The sequence below is a fragment of the Mobula hypostoma genome, chromosome 12, assembly GCF_963921235.1.
Source record: "Mobula hypostoma chromosome 12, sMobHyp1.1, whole genome shotgun sequence".
NCBI classification, from domain to species: domain Eukaryota; kingdom Metazoa; phylum Chordata; class Chondrichthyes; order Myliobatiformes; family Myliobatidae; genus Mobula; species Mobula hypostoma.
This window is the reverse complement of record NC_086108.1, coordinates 36,297,380-36,312,733: the sequence shown is the minus strand read 5'-3', so window position 1 is coordinate 36,312,733 and position 15,354 is coordinate 36,297,380. Positions and strand designations below refer to the sequence as shown.

The 15,354-nt window shown below is 40.0% G+C and overlaps 1 protein-coding gene across 1 annotated transcript in view; it reads right to left on the bottom strand.

Moving 5' to 3' along the window:
• cdc73 (cell division cycle 73, Paf1/RNA polymerase II complex component, homolog (S. cerevisiae)) overlaps positions 1 to 15,354 on the bottom strand; it is a 341,062-nt gene that overhangs the window by 149,902 nt on the left and 175,806 nt on the right. The gene's annotated exons all lie outside the window — the stretch shown is intronic.

The window sequence follows — 15,354 nt, the reverse complement described above, 5'->3', positions numbered from 1 at the left end:
TGCAAAGTCCAAATCACAATTCAAATTCAGTATGATTTTACAGTTTCAAAGGATAGCTGCTAAGATTTCTGCAAACTCAACAATGCCTTGTAAAGCATAAATAGCAAGGAAGATGATATAATAGAAAAGAAAATTTAAATTACTGGTAAAAATACTCATGTGCAGGAACAGCAGTATTTCCACTAAATCATGTCACTCCATGTTGAATGTGCTCTTACTGTGCCTAAAGGAAATCTGTAATGCACACTGCAAGAAGCTGGCTAGAAGTTTGATTACCCATTTATAAAAGCAAGCAGAACAGGGTCAACCACTTTATTGAACAGAATGTAAGGATCTAATGTTCAATCAATTGACTAAGGATCGTAAAAAAAAAAGAAGGTAGCTATTCAGACCACCGAGTCTAGGATACCTCCTGGTATAGCCCTGCAAATTATTCTATACCAAGTGCCCATGTGATTCCATTTTGAAATAATTATTTGATTTGGTTATCCACCAACCCTGAAAGCAAAGAATTCAAAATCAGAGCAGCCATCTCATGAGGACATTTTTCTTCACATTCCCTTTTTGAGACCTTTATCTCAAAATTGTAAATTTAAGCTTTCTGGTCCTTGAACCATCTTTGAATTTTGCCTTAACTGTGAGCAGTTTCCCTCTATTTACCTCAATATACTTAATTATATATCGTATTATACTGTAGAACTCCAAGTTGAGAATAATCTTTCATTTATTATTTAAGGAGTATAGCAGATTTCCCTGTTGAGATATCTAAAGTACCAAGTAGGGTAACAAAAATCAGACTGCAATAGCAACTCAACAAGTCAGAAAGTAAATAGAAACAAAAGCTATCAATCCAATGCTATTAACATATAGTATGTCCGTTGGAAACCCAATTTTAATTCTTGAATGTAAACTACATTTTCTAAGGCAATGATTCCAGTATTACTGTTAATATTATTATTAGTCAGATTTTTTTCAGATTTTAATGTTCCTCAAATAAAAAAAATAAAGTAAAGGGAGAAAAGCTAACTTCTTGCTATGCATTTAATACTTCAGTCATATTCATGGACCCTTCAATTTATTTACTATCTTCCAGGAAGTTAATTATACAATCTTACATGTACTTAATCCTCTCGTTAGAAATTTTTACAGTTTTGATCTATTACAGCCATACATCACTCCACATGCTACAGTTCTCTTTAAAAATCTCTCAAAAACTCTTTTTTCAATTCAGTTCCATTTTATCTAGAATAGTACCATAAGTTCTGATGAAGGGCCATACTATTTACCTGATTTTGAGAAAGAAAACATAACTTCACCTAATTGTGTTTCAAGCCCAAATACTGTGGGCATTTTTTTAAATTTTAGACATACTTTGAGTTTGATAACTGATAACTTTGAATTTGTTAACTTTTATTTATACTTTCATCGACTTCAAATTAGAAACAGGTGTTTGTCTTTCTTTCTGTCAGTAAACATGGACAGTACAGAAGAGAATTCAAATAATAAGGGAGGCGTCTCTATGGCAACTCCACTTCCTTTTGAAATATTTAATCAGCAAAAATAACACCCAGATTTATAAAGATTCTCCAAGCAATTAATGTTAGAAGCTCTTCCAGGAAGAGCAAAAGTAACAAATGAAAAAGATTTGCTTTACTTGTCACATGTACACTGAAACATCAAAATATACAGTGAAAGGTGTTTTTTGCAACAACGACCAACACTGTCTAAGGATGCACTGGGTGCAGTCCGCTTGCGTTGTAATGCTACCAGCACCGACACAGCATGCCCACATCTTACTAATCCTAACCTGTTCTTCTTTGCAATGTGGGATGAAAGTGGAGGACCCAGAGGAAACCCACACAGAAAACGTACAAACTCCTTAGAGACAGCAGCGGGAATTGACCCCATGACTACCATGCCACTCACATGACAAACGCTTAACAGAGTTTAATGTTATATTGTTTCCTACAGCAAGTGTCTGTGTATTGACACACATTCAACGTATTTTGGATGTTACTACACTGATCTTAACTTCAAAACTCACTTCCAAGGAACAGAACTGAATAAACCTGTTTCCTGTCATTTGATGTACCTTATCAAGGAAGAAAATCAGAAGAATGTCAAGTTTAAGAAAACAATAAATGCCAACTACAGGTATCCCCCGCTATCCGAAAGTAGAATGTTCCTACGAAACCTTTCGTAAGCTGAAATGACGTAAAACGAAGAAGCAATTACCATTAACTTATATGGGAAAAATTTTTGAGCGTTCCCAGGCCCAAAAAATAACCTACCAAATCATACCAAATAACACATAAAACCTAAAATAACACTAACATATAGTAAAAGCAGGAATGATATGATAAATACACAGCCTATATAAAGTAGAAATAATGTACAGTGTAGTTTCACTTACCAGAATCGGGAAGACAGCGTTCACACATTTTTCTATCATACAGTTCTTTGTAAGCACTCAAAACATCCTGCAAACCTGCCCTAAACCTACGTGCCCTTTCAAAATTAAAGTCATACTTTTCTGCAATCATTGCAGCACTGTCAATTGTAGCGAAAATCTCATGCAGCTCAAAGCTATGGCATGCGCGCTGCCTCTATAACGGCTCGCTGCAAAACAAACGTGAACGCTATTTTCGCTTTTCGCCACTCTCACTGCTCGGGATGCCTGTTGCCTCTATAACAGCTCGCTGCAAAAAAAACACAACACTATTTTCGCTTTTTGCCTTTTTTCGTAAAAGCAAAAATCCTCCGGATTTCTTTCAGTCAGCGAAAACAGGTACTAATGTAGGCCTTTTGTAAAAGCGAAGTGGCATAAAGGAAACTTTTGAAAAATGGGGGTATCTGTATTTCTCCAGAATATAAGCAATGCTCCCATTAACTAAATGGCCTAAAATAGTATGTATCTTTATTACAACCTTTCTAAGTGACTAAAGAAATATTCAACATTACAGAAATCTTCAAAGACATAATAGTTGCTACACAATAATTTTCTAAAGTAAAGATTTTAAATTCTAATTAACTCCTCATGTAAGTTACTGTCAAAAAGAGTGAATAAATTGCAGGGGCACAGTCAATAACACTTGAGACCTACTTGCAGTACTCACTACGTACATCGTGTTGCAAAACAGTACTTTGATTGTAAAAGCATTTTGCTGAGTTTTCCTCCCAGTACAATAAGAATGTTGAATGAACATGGAACAAATGCTTTTTTAAAGTAGAATCACTGCACAGAAATGTTATATGTATATAGAAATGTGAATCTACTGCAATCATCTGTTCTCCAGTCTACTGCAATCATCTTTGATACCTATTTGTTTTTGTGAAGAAAGTACCGAAGTACAAGAGAGAAATCCAAAATAAACATTACGATTGGGTTCTCAGTGCGTACTCTGTACCAGGATAGTGATTCAAGAAAGAAACGAGGAAAAGCAAGTTGAAGTTGGCAGTTTTTTTCTTTAATTACCCAGCCTCCTCATTTTTGTACCCCTCAATTTATTCCCTTTCTGTTACTAACCTATATTATATGCCAGGGTGCCCTTTGGGGCGTGCTGCTGGAGCATCAAGAAGCTAATATGATCACAAAAAGAAAATGGAAACACTACACAGGGTCAGGATCAAACCTGGGTTTCTGGCGCTGAGGTACCTGCATCCATTGCTGTGCCAACACTGCTATACCAAACCTCATGATAAATGAGACCTCATCATTCTCATGATGAATGGAAGTATTATTGCATTACAAGTGTCAAAATTCTGCACAGAATTTATTAAATACAAGACATACAAGTGGTTTTATATGCAAACATTTTTATACAAAAATTAAGCTAACATTTATTCGTTTATTGAGTTTGATATAATTGTTCGTTTTGCATTCTATCCTAAAAACATTCCATAAAGGCTGCAAGGACAGAACAGAGATTAGGTTCGTGTCAGACAAAAATATGTTTAAAAAAAATAGACACTATAATGAAACAAATATGTAGACTCAATGTCTATAAACTCCTACTCGGTGTCTGTAAATTGTACCCTGATATTGAACTGTACTTCCTGAGTGTAAGGGTTTCTTCTTTTATGTTACTGCTAAGGGGAATAAAATGGCTTCTCTGTACTGTTAACTGCTGAGACAGGGGTTCTCTACAGCAGTTAGTGATAATGGGACTTGTATTCATTTGCTAATCAATTGGGATAGATGTTATTCTTTCTGTCTGTGTGAAAGCTGTTAGTTTGCGCGAACTTCGGGGAGAAGGCATGAAGAGGATGGAAGGAGAAGGCATGAAGAGGATGGAGAGAGAAGAGGTGGCTTGAGGAGATGGTTGCCAGACTCGCTGGGCCTGGGCTCGGGGCGGGAGCCCAGGGGTCGACGACGAGAGGAGGATTAGCAAAAGGAAATCCGCGAGCTCCAATGTTGTGCACTGGACATTTTTATGAGATTACTGGTGCCTTTTATTTGTTTTTCTTTTCTTTTGTTTCTCTACTAACCCCATACTTAAATATAAAATCTTAATTGTTTAACCGACTGAATGTTATTTCGGGATACTGCTGTTACACAGGGGACACAACACGCAACACCCGCCCAAACCAGAGTGCTAAGGTTTGGCCGGGCAGGGGGTTATCACCCCGAGATCATGCCACTTGGCAAAGCGAGTGTTACATTTGGGGGCTTCGTCCTTGGACTTGATTCAGTGTTCTGTGTTATTGCTCTGTTTAAATCAGTGCTGCTGTGTCTCTGTGGGATTGCAGTTAGTAATGTGTTGAGTGGGGTGGATATTCGTACCTTGGATGAATTGTTGAGTACGGTTAAAGCTGATGGTGAAGTTGTAACAGCAGCGCAAAAGTTTGATAAAATGGCAGGCTCAGACCTTGCTTCAGTGCGGGCTAGCGCTGACGTCACGGAGGTGGGATGGCCAGTATCTATTGGTGCCCCAGGGGAGGCGGGGCCAGGGGCTGTCCATACTGTCAGGAGGGAAGGGAAAAAGTGGTCGGAATGCTCCAGCTATGGCAGGCTCTGCCCGGTTTTTGGAATAATGTCCACCCCTAAAGGGGCGGAGGCATGGGCGGAGCGGACCTCTCAGTTGTTAGGTGAGTGGCAGTGCTCGGCTGAAGGAAAGCGACAGGTGGAGACATCTCAGTGAGAGAGAGGTAGCGGCGACTGACCCCTGTAGCCGTGGAAGACGTAGGCAGCGGGCGTATAGATTATAGGACTCAGGACAGGCGCACTGTCATTGACCAGAATACGGTCCTGAGGGCCCAAGATGCGATGGTCTGTTTGTGTGGTGCAACGTGATTTAATGTGCTGGATCTGAGGAGTGGATGTTGCCAGATCCCGATGAGTGAGGCCAACAAGGAGAAGACGGCCGTTATAGGTCCCCTAGGATTCTTCCGGTCCGAAAAGATGCCACAGGGCATATCCAGAGCCCCTGCAACCTTTCCGCGGGGCAGAGGGAAGACCATGGGGGATGTGGAGGTGTTTGGAGTTCTGGCATATATGGATGATCGTCTAGGGTTTGGATTTGCCTTGGGGACTATGATGAGAGGCGAGTGCCGAAGCCCGGGCAACAAAGAGTTAAAGAATTAAAACTTTCTTTGGACGAGTGCCAGGCCTAGAGAAAGATGCATTTCGCACGTGCTCTGTGGTCAGCTGTGGAATTCTACAGTAATTCTTGGAGATTTGCCAGGGAATACGGCAAAGTGCGGCACTCCTTGAATCTGCTGCTATGGGGCTACCCTCCCTTGGAGAAGAAAGGGAGGGGGGAAAAGTGACAGAGGCGAAGTGTAAAATGTGGAGTAGTTTTTGGCCAGTGGAGTTTGGTGCAATCTGACAGAAATGACCCCACATACCATTTGAACTTCCTGGTGTTGGAACAGATGGTGGTGGACCTGGGGCTGGAAACCCAGGTCATCAATCGGAATGAGACACTGGGGAGAGAAGGGATTTGCACCGCTGAACTGAGCGCTCAGAAATGCAGGCTGGAAACAGTGCCGCACTTTTGGGACAAACCTTGAAGACTTAGAGTCCACGCTCGTCAACATGGAGATGGAGAACCGGAATTTCAAGCAGAAACTGCGACCACTTACTGATGAATTAATCCAGAAAAGATTGGAAGACTTGCACATTGGGGAAGACTAAGGAAGCTGTCTGACTAAGGCCAATAGAAAACCGAGAGCCCAGAGAGGGGAGTTTGACTACACTTCCGAGGAGGTGAAGCAATTGCGGACAGATATCTGAAGAGGGAAGCGGAAGGGAACCTGAAGATAACCATCGACAGTTTAAATGAAGTGGAAAAACTTTCAGATCGGGGTGGAAGAAGCTGGATTGAGCAGGGGGTTATCACCCCAAGATCATGCCACTTGGCAAAGCGAATGTTACATATAATAGCTGTAGATGAAGGCAGTGGTCTGAGTAAGTGCAACATCATTACTGCATCAGTGACTCCGGTTCAATGCACCGCTGTCTGTGAAGTTTGTATGTTCTACCCATAACCTCGGGTTTCCTCTGGGTGCTCTAGTTTCCATCCACCTGCCAAAGGTGAATGGGTTAATTGATCACAATGGTGTAATTGGGCAGTGCGGGCTCATTGGGTTTGAAGAGCCTGTTACCATAATGAATCTCTAAGCATATCTATAAATTTTAAAAATCTTCTCATCCTAGATCACTTATTTCTAAGGATTTGATTTCATTTTTTTTTAAACCAACACCACCAGCCCAACCTCTTCTGATCGCCTGTCTGATCTTTCGATGAATGTGGTGACAAGTTCAAACCTGTGAGTTCCTAACTGCTACAAGATCATCATTTTCAGAGTGAATTTAAACATAACACTTTCAGTCCTGTACTCTGGAGTTCAGGGGTAAAGAGGGTAAATAGCTTCAAGTTCCTCGGCATCCACATCACCGAGGACCTCACTTGATCTGTTCACACCAGCTGTGTGGTGAAGAAGGCACAACAGCGCCTCTTTCACCTCAGGTAGTTGAGGAACTTTGGTATGGGCCCCCAAATCCTAAGAACTTCCTACAAGGCACAATTGAGAGCAACCTGACTGGCTGCATCACTGCCTGGTATGGGAACTGTACCTCCCTTAATTGCAGGACTTTGCAGAGAGTGGTGCAGATAGCCCAGTGCATCTGTAGTTGTGAACTTCCCATTATTCAGGACATTTACAAAGACAGGTGTGTAAAAAGGGCCCGTAGGATCATTGGGGACCCAAGCCATCCCAAGCACAATCTATTCTAGCTGCTACCATCCGGGAAGCAGTACCGCAACATAAAAGCCGGGATCAACAGGCTCTAGAACAGCTTCTTCAAACCAGGCCATCAGACTGATGAACTCACACTGATTTGAGTGTACTTTATATTACACTGACTGTTCTATTTATTATAAATTACTATGATTGCACATTTAGATGGTGATGTAACGTAAAAATTTTTACTCATGTATGTAAAGGATGTAAGAAATAAAGTCAATTCAATTCATGTTGCCTGAATTTTTATTCTCATCCCCTTCTGAACATTGTCTTATTCTTTATTCTGTAAACTTCTGTAACCTCTCCTGCACTATCCTTCCCTTTTACTTTATCCATACATTTCCAACATGTTGGATCCTCCCTCCCATCCCCATCCACTATTTAGTTTAAAGCCCTATCCACCACCCTAACTAGATGATTCACTTGAACCCTTGTTTCAACATGACTCAGGTGGAGCCTGTCAATTGGAACAACTCTGTCCAAAATACCGGTGCCAATGCCCCAAGAATTCAGACCCACTTCTGCCACAATCTTGAGCCACACAATCCTCTAATCTTATTAGCCCAGTGCTAATCTGCACATGTAACAATAGAGATTATCTTTTTAGTTCTGTTTTTTTAAATTCTGTACCTAACTATCCAAATTCCCTCAGCAGAACCTCTTTCATTGTTCCTTCTACGTTGTTGGTACCCACATGGACAAGAACTGAATTTTTTTCTCTCCCACTTCAAATTCCAATTATGAAATAAAGACACTTCTCACATTGTTAATTTAGTTTCTTTCAGGCTTGCAATGCCAAGAGCTACAAAGGATAATTGTCTCACATTTTGTTCTGATTTCTTCAGAAGTGAACACTCAACTTGTATATAAAGAACTAAGATATATTAAAATGACACACAGAGAATTGGGCTGTAATACTTGACCTCAAAAATTCATGAGATTGATTGTCCCTGACTCCCTCATACTGGGTTACTCTTGGTCCTGCTTTTTAGATCGAGTTTCCTTTTTATCAGCAATTGGTTCCTTTCTTGTCACTGGCCAATGATCCTAACATCCTGATACAGAAGAAGTCAATATTTTCTTCTTTAATCCATTTCTTTCAAAAAATATACCTAATATTGGTTCCATATGAATTAAGATTATTACTGAAGATGTACTTTTTAAAATTGCTGTCATTTAGTATAACTGGACAATTCCAAAGAGCCTGAAATTTTTCTGAGATATACCAGCAGTTCTCTTTGAAACCCATTGCCAACATTCATGATTTTCCAGAATTTACAACATTTGTACATTAGAAAATCTGATTGCTTTGATTGTGCTAAATTAGCCTACTTTAAATATGTCTATAGCAGTGAACCTAATGCAGAAGTACTATAAACTGAAGCAAAAGCAACTTAGAGTATTAAGTAATATGCTCAAATTTATTGAAGGTACTATGCTCAAAAAGATCTTAAAAAGCATCCAAAGATAAGGGCTTTTATTTTTGATACATATAACTATTAGAAATGAAATTTATTTTGAAACAGTGCATTTATTTTGAAACAGCATAGCAGAATTCTCACCCACTTGAGAATTTTTTGAAAACTAAAAGCTCAGGCACATTGAATCATCAAACCAGAGGCATCCCTTTTGTATCGGCGATATTAATAAACATGCAAAACTGATCAAGATATGTTGTGGAAGTGTTCTGCCTGAATAGTTACTACCGAAATAGACAACAACTAGATCTTTCCCATTCCGCTCCAAGTCCCTCTGCAAGTCAGATGAAATGTCCCAAATTTGAGTACCAGGAAGACAACACAGGCTTCGGGACTCTGTCTAATTTGAGCTAGTTTTCAATACCAGATGACCACAATTTTTTTGTTGTTTGTCTTATTTTTTCTTCTCTCCTTAATTCTTACTTAGAGTGAGCTGTTTACTATTATTTCTTTGTTATAAACACCTAATAGCTGCAACCACAAGGTGTGTGGCTCGTTCTTGACTTCTGAAGGGCCTTGATAGTAGACAGCAAGATGGTTGCAAAGATTTAAGCATGAGGAAGAATCCCACACGAAAGGGAACATTTCAGCGTGTGTATTATTTAACAGGATTAAAATCTTTGTGCTTATTTTCCTAATAACTAGGGAAGCACCTAGTTCTTATTTGAATACACCATTTTAAGGAAGTTTAAGAGTGAAGGAGATACTCTACTGTAGAGAAGTTAAATTTTATGAGTCAGTTGTGCATAGTCTAGTTATCAAATTCTTGTACAAAGTAACCTAGTTGTTGGGCACTGTCTGTTTGAATTTCAGTTGTGCAATCTACTGATATGGGTTAAGGTAGCTCTGTTGAGTAGGCAATTAATTTGTCTATGTATACACCACGGTCAAATAAGGGGGGGAAGAAAACTACTACAATGGTGGGGGGGGAGAGGAACAATGTATTCCAACTTGATAAGATTAATGAAGAAATCAGAATGAAATACACCATCAATGCTCAGTCTAACAGAATCTGGCAGCTAAATGATATTGAAAGAGCACTGGATAAATCCAGAGAATGCTTGAGGGAAAGGAAAAAATGGCATGAACACTGGCAGTCTTATCACACCTAAGAAAGAGAAAAAATATTCAGTTACAAGACTAACATGATGAAAAAATATAAAGATCAGATAACATACTACAAAATGCTGGAGGAGCTCAGCGGGTCAGGCAGCATTTATGGAAGGAAATAAATAGCTGCCAGGCAGAACTGGCTCTCACGTATAGAACCATAGAACCATAGAAACTACAGCACAGAAACAGGCCTTCTGGCCCTTCTTGGCTGTGCCGATCCATTTTCTGCCTAATAGAACCATAGAAACTACAGCACTACAGCATATAAATACTGCCTGATCTGCTGAGTCCCTCCAACATTTTGTGTATGTTGTATCTACAGTCTCGTGTCTATAACGATCAGGTGTATGTGTTAACTGAAGAGTTGTGGCAAGCTATGAAATCAGTATGACAAAGGAAGCAAAAGATCTAAATAGCAAATCTGTGCATTAACTGAGCAACTGAGAGAACAGCACAAGTGTAATCAGATCAAAATGCATTCTGAGCATACATCTTCTTTACTACCTTAACCAGTTGCGCAGCCACTTTCAGAGAGCTACGGACATGGATTCTAAGATCCATCTAGTCCTTAACACCATTAAAGGGACTTTAACAAGTAAACAAGTTTTTAAAGACTCATTTGAATTTAATAATATTATAGGAGCTTTCTCTTATCTATGATTGTCCATAGGTCAGGTGCTCAGAATCCAGGGAGGGCCTGTGTTATATACATCAAAATCATCCATTAAAGTTATTCTACCTTTATTGAATGCTTGTCTAATTTTTTTAAAGAATGTTTTTAACCACCTGCCACTATGCAAATCTTTAGGTAACTCAATTTAAATCACTTAAAAATTAACAGTAATTATTCTAAGCATAAAGCTGAGCTATTTAAATACAGCTTACAAATACTAAAGGAAATTTTTTCACCAATACGGATACCAAAATATTAACTTGCACGATTGTCACACTGACCAAATATAATTAGCATAAGGTGCAGAGAAGATGGCTAAACCTTGCCACAATTGTTTACAAATTATGAAGTTAATAAAAGTAGCATTTTATATAGAATTTTATCAAGCCTTTAAATGCCTGTAAAAGCTTTTTCATTTAACAAATTACCTTGGAATTATTTACATTGCTAAATGTGTGGCTTTTTCACTTGCATAAAGATTGGTCATCTACAAATTAAATCATCAGCATTATTTGAGAAGGAATAGAAATCATACAGTCTCATATGAGCATTACCAATAATTATTTAATCAAACTTCATGAAATAAATAATCGTCTGGTAGAACTGTAGCACAGCCAATAAATGTTCATACACAAATCTCTTAATAAGACCATTTCTGATGGACTTGTGTTTGGGCATCAAAAAAACTAAGAGGTTCTGAATTCAGAATGGTTTATCAGGGATCTTTACATTTTGCACTCGGGAAAGGTGCTGATAAAAGGATTTATATAAACATTAAAGAACACTAGAATGTGCTACATGTGACATTATGAACATCTGCCATTCAAAGAAAAAAGTCCTAAAAATAGGCAAGGCAACTAAATTATAGCACTGCACAGTGTTCCATCTAAGCTGCACAGGTGTGTGGCTGAAATGCTCCAGCGCACATACCCTTTGTTGCTGTACAGCTGGAATTTTCTTTAATATAAATGTTTCACAAAAGTGCTGCAGAGTTTTCAGGCTGTGCAAGTTTCCTGCTCAGAGCAATGGCTGGACCACGCATTTGTAAAAGCATTTGAGGGAACATTGTCACTTCATTAAATTAGAATAGATTAGATTCAACTTCATTGTCATTGTACCGAGTACAGATTAAAGCCAATGAAATGCAGTTAGCATCTGACCAGAAATGCAAAGAATAGTGTTATTTACAAAATTACTGCGAATAAAAAGTGCTACAGCACACAAATATAAAAAGTACTGAGACAGTACAATATGGGTGCAATGCTGCTTAGCGCTGTGATGAGAGGTTCAGCAGGGTCACAGCCTCAGGGAAGAAGCTCTTCCTGTACCTGCTAGTGTGGGAGCGGAGGCTCCTGTAGCGCCTACCAGATGGGAGGAGAGTAATAAGTCCATGGGCAATTGGGTGCCGATAATCTGCTGGGCAGTTTTCACCACACACTGGAGTGCTTTGCGGTCCGATATGGGACAATTGCCATACCACACTGAGATGCAGCTGGTGAGTATGCTCTCAATGGTACAGCAATAAAAGTCTGTCAGTATCCTGGGACAGAGGTGAGCTTTCTTGTTGCTCCGCAGGAAATAAAGGCGCTGTTGCGATTTTTTGATCAGGATGGAGGAGTTCAGGGACCAAGTGAGATCCTCGGAAATGTGGACACCAAGGAATTTGAAGCTTGATACACGCTCCACTACAGCTCCGTTGATGTAGATGGGGACACGAGTGTGGGTCTTAGCATGCCTGAAGTCCACAGTGATCTCCTTGGTCTTCTGGTTGCTAAGGGCCAGGTTGTTGGCACACCACGCGGCCAGGTGCAGGATCTCGTCCCTGTAGGCTGTCTTGTCATCCCCTCTGATCAGGCCAACCACCGTGGTGTCATCTACGAACTTGATTATGAAATTAGAACCATGTACAGGAACGCAGTCATAGGCAAAAAGGGAGTACAGAAGAGAGCTCAGCACATAGCCTTGAGGCACGCCGGTGTTCAGGGTGAGAGTGGAGGAGGAGAGGTTGTCTAACTTAACTCAGTGGTCCCCAACCACCGGCCGCACAGCATGTGCTACCAGGCCACAAAGAAATGATATTATTTGGCGGTATGAAGCGATATGAAGCTGCACCTTTCCTCATTCCCTGTCACATCCACTGTTGAACTTGAACGTACGCAAAGTCATCAGTCAGTATGAGTAAAAAACAAACGTCGCTTGAGAATTTCTTTGAAAGATGTGGTAGGGGACATAAAAGGCCTAACGATGATGATAACACAGAGACAGCTGAGGCAGAGACTGCAAAAAAAAAGCTTCCTTCAACAGAAAATACGACGAGTCGTACATAAAATACGGCTTTATTGCGACTGGTGACTTGCGTGCTCCAAGCCCCCTGTGTGTGATATGTGAAGACAAGCTGTCTAATGAGGCAATGAAGCCCTCAAAACTGCTTCGGCACCTTGAGTCCAAGCACCTGCACTTAAAATCAAACCTGTTGAGTTTTTTGACAGGCAAAAAACGTGAGCAAGCGGGACAGAAGCAAGTGCTGAGAGTCACCACCTCCACAAATGCTGCTGCTCCGAGAGCGTCGTACTTAGTGGCTAGCTGTGTGACATCTTCAACCTGCGCAATGAAATCCGTTTGCCACTTCAGGGAAGAATGACAACTGTCTTCAAGTTGGCAGACAAAGTGTCCGCTTTCAAAGCCAAACTGTAACTGTGGGGACGGCGAGTGGACAGGGGCATATTTGACTTGTTCCCAACATTAACTGGGATTTTGGGAGAGACTGAGGCTGCACCGTCTTTCTCACAGCTGGTGCGCGATCACCTAACTTAGCTGTCGACAGAATTCGGCGTTACTTCCCAACCGCAAGTGACCCAAGACGTACAAAGGAATGGGTCCGTGACCCATTTGTGAATGTCCCCAGTGAATCATCCATGTCAGTGCGGGAAGAAGGTCAACAACTCAAGCTTGCAAATGATGGTGGGCTGAAAAGTATGTTTGACATAACATCTCTGCCGGCATTCTGGATCAAAGTCAAGGCTGAATATCCTGAGATAGCCACCAAAGCACTGAAAACGTTGCTTCCATTTCCAACATCATATCTTTGTGAAGCAGGATTTTCTGCAATGAACGTAATGAAAACTAAATTGCGGAATAGACTGTACATAAGGAACCCCCTTCGAGTATCGCTGTCTCCCATCACCCCTCGATGCCTTGCAGGGAAACAAGCCCAGGGCTCCCACTGATTCAGCGATATTGGTGTGTTGCAATGATTTTATGTGTTCATAAGAGGAAAATATGCGCTGTGTGTTTAATATCCAAACGTAACTTAAAACGTTATGATGCTACTGAATTATAAGTGACTTATAATTGACTTCTCACTATATCCATGAGAGGAAGATAGGCACTGTGTGTTCAATATTAAATTCGTAGATAAACCTTTTTAGAAACGAAATTGAGTGTATTATTAGCCACTTATAAGTGACTTATAGTTTCACCTATATTGTGGTCGTGATTAACACTCCCCCACCCCGTGTCGGTCGGTCCGCAAGAATGTCGTCAATATTAAACCAGTCTGCAGTGCAAAAAAGGTTGGGGACCCCTGACTTAACTGATTGGGGTCCGTTAGTCAGAAAGCCCAAGGTCCAACTGCAGAGGGATGAGCTGATACCAAGCTGGCAAAGTTCAGCGATCAGCTTGGTACACTTACTAAACAAACAAGCTCAAATCAATTTTGCTTGAAGGATCCATTTATTAAAACTGATGATACTTCATGATTTTTACGAAACATTCAAAACAAATTTATACTCATTTGTATATTCATACACCAATTCTTAAATGTTACAAAACAGTAATTTCTTTCATTTTACACTATTTACTGGATTTATCAGCAACAAGATTTAAAATGGCTGTTCCCAGTAGTTTAATCATGGAGGAAGTCACCAACTGATCCAGAGGCAAAATATGCTCACCAGTAGAGATTTGCTGCTTATTGGCACTCCTGTTTGAAATATGTACACCAGAAAGATGAGTCAACCAAAAAAAAGACATACTACAACTACCTTGCTGTTTATTCACCTGGGGAAAGGGTGAACCCAACACTCAAAAACCCTTACCCTAGCAGGTAATACCGCATTTGAGGAAAGAGAAATCGGTAATGCTTCAGGTCAAAGATCTTTGAGCTGAAATGTTAACTGTTTCACTTTCCACAGATGTTGTTCTAAAATTATAGGTCTCATCCAGTTTGGGATGCACTTAATTGCTTTTTAATTGAAACAGAAGCTACAGTAAACTGTTGACAGTCAAAAACACAAATTCATATGTGTAACTTCACATGGTCTACTGCTTCACATGGGTACAAGTGTCCTGAACTCTTTCAGCACTTCTGGAACTCATTTTCTTCTCAGGTCTTGAGGACTGCTCTAAACTACAGAAAATTTACTTATAACACCATGTTGAGAAACAGTAAAATAACTGCACCATACTTTGTAATAGGAGTGGAAGCACCGTAGTTTAGTGTTAGACTAGTAATACAGAGGCACAATCATTCAGAAATATTTCTTCAACCGGCAGGTGGGAAACTGAAATTCAGCTCATTAACTAATCTGAAATTTTACTAGCTTCAGTTATGGTGACCATGAAATTAATGGATTGTTATAAAACTCCATCTGCTTCACTCTCAATTAGAAAAAGAAATATCCCAACCTTACCCAATCTGGCCTTTATTCAAACTCCAGACATACTGAAGTGTGGTTAATTCTCCACCACCATCTTTGCTAGCCTAAATCCACATTTATGCTAGCATCTGGACCTCAATGTTGATGGGAAATTAAAATGCTGACAAGTTTTGCTTTCTCCATT